The sequence below is a fragment of the Microtus pennsylvanicus genome, chromosome 21, assembly GCF_037038515.1.
Source record: "Microtus pennsylvanicus isolate mMicPen1 chromosome 21, mMicPen1.hap1, whole genome shotgun sequence".
Classification (NCBI taxonomy): domain Eukaryota; kingdom Metazoa; phylum Chordata; class Mammalia; order Rodentia; family Cricetidae; genus Microtus; species Microtus pennsylvanicus.
In genome coordinates, this window is record NC_134599.1 from 21,172,756 (window position 1) to 21,177,748 (window position 4,993).

At 44.5% G+C, this 4,993-nt stretch overlaps 1 pseudogene; it reads left to right on the forward strand.

Annotated features, from left to right (window-relative positions):
- Positions 1–4,503: 4,503 nt before the first annotated feature.
- On the forward strand, positions 4,504–4,776 carry LOC142839265 (zinc finger protein 431 pseudogene; annotated as a pseudogene).
- Positions 4,777–4,993: the final 217 nt, after the last annotated feature.

Consider the following 4,993-nt stretch of genomic DNA (forward strand, 5'->3'; position numbering starts at 1 on the left):
ACGCAGGCCCCTCAGGATTCCCACAGCGAGCACAACATGATCAGATCAAAAATGATCAAACACAAGAAAACAAACCACCAGGAGAAGTGAAACAAAGAAGCAAAGACTGGATCCCAAACTGTGCAGGTGTTAAAACAATAGGTGTAGAATAAAAACAAAGTGAAAATGAACAAGTAGTGACCACAGAAAGCCTGGGCTAAGAACAGCAGCAGCTGCATATCTAATAGCCAGAACCTCGGAGCAGCGGTACCCGCAAAGGAGATGGGCTCATTCAGTGAAACCCAGAATTAGAAAAGAATGAATAACAATCTTAAAACCAAGATGAGCACGAACACTGTTTGATACTATCTATACAAAGCTCCAAAGGAGAAAACTAATATGAAGGCAATGAAAATCAGAATGTCTAAGGGAGAAAGGGCACATTAACCCCAAGGGTAACAACAGAACTTTCTGAAGTTATGGCGATATTCTATATAATATTTTGATACTGAGTTCGTAGGCACCCACAACCATGAAAACCCTTTCACTGCGTAAGTATATCTAAATGACATGCATTTAACAAAAATAAAATAGAGATTATGTCTTCATCTTTAAAAGTGATCAAGAATATTTGAAAAAAGGTCTAAGATGAAATTCTAGAAATAAAAATATACAAGCGGAGTGTGGTGACACATGCTCTTAGTTCTAGCATTCTGGTTTTTGTTAGTTTTTGGTTTTTTTTGGTTTGGTTTAGTTTCGTTTGGTTTTGTTTGATTGTTTGGTTTTTCAAGGCAGGGTTTTTCTGTAGCTTTGGAGCCTGTCCTGGAACTATATTTATCGAGGTTTCTGTCATACCCAGTCCTGCAGCCATTTGGTCCCAAAGAAACACACAGAGGTCTACATTAATTATAATCTGGTTGGCCTATTAGCTCAGAATTCTTATTAACCCTTACATCTTAAATTAACCCATAATTCTTGTCTGTTAGTCACGTGTCTTGGTATCTTTTATCAGTGAGGCATTCTCATCTTGCTTCCTGTGTCTGGGAGACGACTACAGACTGAGCCTTTCCTCTTCCCAGAATTCTCCTGTTCTGGGCATCTCGCCTATACTTCCTGCCTGGCTACTGGCCAATTGGCATTTATTAAACCAGTACAAGTGGCAAATCTTTACAGAGTACAAGGCCATTGTCCCACAGCAGAACTAGCTCTGTAGACCAGGCTGGTCTGAACTCACAGAGAGCCGCCTGCCTCTGCCTCCCGAGTGCTGGGATTAAAGGCGTGCACCACCACCGCTTGGCAGTTCTAGCACTTTAGAGGCAGAAGCAGAAAAATATCTGCAAAGTCAAGGCCAGCCTGATCTACAGAGTGAGTTCCAGAATGGCCAGGGCCTAAAATAAAAATATATAAGCACTAAATTCAAATTTTGAGTAGGTTCTGCTCCTAGCTACGGTTTATATAAAATATTAAGCCTCAAGTCTTTCAAAAACATCTACTTTGGGGGGTAGGAGTTGAGACAGGGTTTCTATGTATAGTTCTGGTTTTCCTGGGACTCTCTATGTAGACCAGACTGACCTCAAACTCAGAGATCCACCTGCCTCTGCCTCCTGAGTACTGGGACTAAAGGCGTGTGGCACCATACCTGGCAAGAACATCTTTGAAAGCAACAGAGCGCCGTTACTATTCTAGAAGACATTTTCAGGGCCTGGACTATGACTCGGCAGGGGAGGGGGACTAACCACACAAGCTTGTCACTCTGAGTTTGGTTCCCAGAGCCCACATAAAGAACACATGAAGTGTCACACATCTGTAATCCCAGTACATCGGAGAGATGGAGGCAGGAGAATCACCTGGAAGCTTATGGGTTAGCTGGCCTGGGGTATAAAGCCTAAGAGAGAGATCCTACTTCAACAAGATGGAACTTGTCCTCTGACCTCCACACAAATGCGAAAGCACACGCACATTCACCTGCCTTTGCACGCATACACACGCACACACACACAAAATTTAAAAAGATATTTTCAGGCCGGGCGATGGTGGAGCACGCCTTTAATCCCAGCACTCGGGAGGCAGAGGCAGGTGGATCTCTTTGAGTTCGAGACCAGCCTGGTCTACAGAGCTAGTTCCAGGACAGGCTCCAAAGCCACAGAGAAACCCTGTCTCGAAAAAAACCAAAAAAAAAAAAAGATATTTTCAAACATTGACCAATACATGAAAAACTTGAATCTAGTTTTTAAGAGAAGGGCTGCACAGAGCTGCAAGTCAAATGCTCGACTTTTTCCTCTCAACACATTTGCCGAAAGTGGCCACCTGAGAGGGGGGAATTACAGGAAAATGGCCACAACGTTGCTGAGGACCTAAATAGTCTATTTGTTGTCCTACGAGCTCAAGAGCTAAGTGTCAGAGCTCAGGGCCCTGTAAAGTATCCCCAGGCTCTCAGGTGACAGCCTGGCAGAGTCATCCTTAAGAACCAAAAATGGCAGCTTTCCCAAAGACCCAAATGAATGCCAACTGAGCTATTTTTTTCTGTTTGTTTTGAATTTCAAAATGGATTGAGTCTTTGAGTATTTTTCTAGTTCAACTATCTAAGTGAAGTACAAAAAAATAAAAAGTCATCTTTAGAGAGAGTTCATTCAGAGTCTCAAATTAGCTCTACAACTTTTCAAACACAATGTTGCTCATTCCAACAAAACCCAGACAAGCCCCGTAGAGGGCATCCAGGACAAAGGAAGCATGAATGCCACCAATTCCAGGCTTGTTCTGCTGCCCAGGCTCCCCAGCTCTTTCATCATGTGCTCAGAGACGATTTCCCACAATTACTATAACCATGTATACTTGAACCACCATTATTTCACACAATGGCCATCCTTTGGACACTTTGTATCTGTCCATCTTAAAGGAAGAGAAGAATTGAATCCCCCAATCACAACTGGAGTGATTTTTCCCTAAATGAAATACCTGTATCACAATCAGCCCGACTCTGAGACTAAGGGAACATCACAGAAGGGGGTGAAAAGATGGCAAGGGACAGAGGAGGGGGGTGGACCACTTAGAAACAGTGTCTTCTGGGTGTGGTAAGGCTGTTGTACCCAAGAACACACAACAACTGTGGCTCCCTGCACAGATCAAAGCAGTCAACATTCCAATGCAGGTGGAGGTGGAGCTCAGAAGGACCTGTCCCTGGCTGAGGATCCAGGGGTAGTTGATGGCTCTGGGGGTGGAGGAGCCAGTTCTCTGCAGGTGCGGTCTCTGGTGCATTGCTTATACTCTAGTGGGCTACCCATGCACATACAAGCGGCACTGTCTAGACTCAGTGGGTGTTGTGGGATTCCCCTCTGCATGCTGTGAATATCATTGGCTAATAAAGGAACTGCTTTGGGCCCACAGCAAAGCTATAGGAGAACAGAGCTAGGCAGGGAAAACTAAACTGAATGCTGGGAGAAAGGAGGGAGAGTCAGAGAGAAGCCATGTAACCCCTGCTGAAGACAGACACTGGGAACTTTACCCAGTAAACCACAGCCATGTGGCAAAACACAGATTAATATAGATGGGTTAAATTAATATGTAAGAGTTAGCCAATAAGAAGCTAGAGCTAATGGGCCAAGCAGTGATTTAATTAATATAGTTTCTGTGTGATTATTATGGCAGTCTGGGAAGCCGGGAAACAAACAGTGGCCTCCTTCCAACAGTGGGTTATGAAGGAGCAGGAGGAATGAAGTGAGGAGAGGGCAAGATGGTGTGAGAGGTAGATATGATCAAAATGCAATGGATAACATGTATAAAATTCTCAAAGAATAAATAGATTTTATTTAAAAGAATACATAGAGGGACCTTCCAGGCACCCTGCTGCAATCTTGGCTTTGCAGAGGAGCTGGTGCCAATGGTTTTGTGTGCTGAGCTGTGATTGCAGCTGTAGGGAGCTGCCGGGAGACCCTGGGCAAGCTGAGAAGCCACAACATTGGTGTTATATATTCATGACATTAGTGTCTGAGCCTCCTGAATCATTGGATTGCAGAATGCAGTGGCCTATGATGATGTGCACATTGACTTCGCTCAGGAGGAGTGGTTTTGTAGTAATAGGAGCGGCGGAGCTGCGTCCCCAGCACTCTGGCCACCTGGCTAGCTTATGCCCCGAAATAGCAACACACAAACTGTATTCTTTTAAACACTGCTTGGCCCATTAACTCTAGCCCTTACAGGCTAATTCTCATATCCCAATCAACCCATCTCTAATAATCTGTGTAGCATCAGTCTTACCGGGAAAGATTCAGCATGTCTGACCTGGCAGCTTGCTTCATGGCATCTGCCCGGGAGAGGGGAGCATGGCATCTGTCTGAGGCGTCTTACCTCACTTCCTCTTCCTCCCAGCATTCTGTTCTGTTTACTCCACCCACCTATGTTCTAAGCTATGAGGCCAAGCAGTTTGTTTATTACTTAACCAATGAAATCAACAGATTGATATATGACACTCCCACATCAGAGTGGGCTTTGCTGGCTACTTCCCAGAAGAATCTCTCCAAAGATGTGATGCTGGAGACCTATAGGAACCTCGCTGCTTTAGGCAACAAATGGGAAGGTCACAATATTGAAGACCTTTGCCAAAGTTCTAGAAGACATGGAAGGCATGAAAAAAGCCATTCTGGAGAGAAACCCTGTGAACGTAATCAATGTGGGAAAGCCTTTTCCACGCAGAGTCATCTCCAGATACATAGAAGAACACATACTGGAGAGAAACCTTATGACTGTGAACACGAGATCATCGAGAGAGGCACGCCAATAGGTTTGAGATGTGACAGCTAAGGCAGGAGGCTCAGGGTGCACATCCTCTACCTGAAACGGGAAGCAGCGGGTAACAACTGCAGTGGAGTAAGGATTTAAACTCTAAAGCCCTCTACCAAGAGCATATGTCTTCTAGCAGGGCAGCCTTTTTCTAATTTTCTTCAAATGATACCCATAGCTGAATAGGACTGATTACTGGCTTTGAAGCCTACATACTTGTTGTGTGTTCCATAACCCA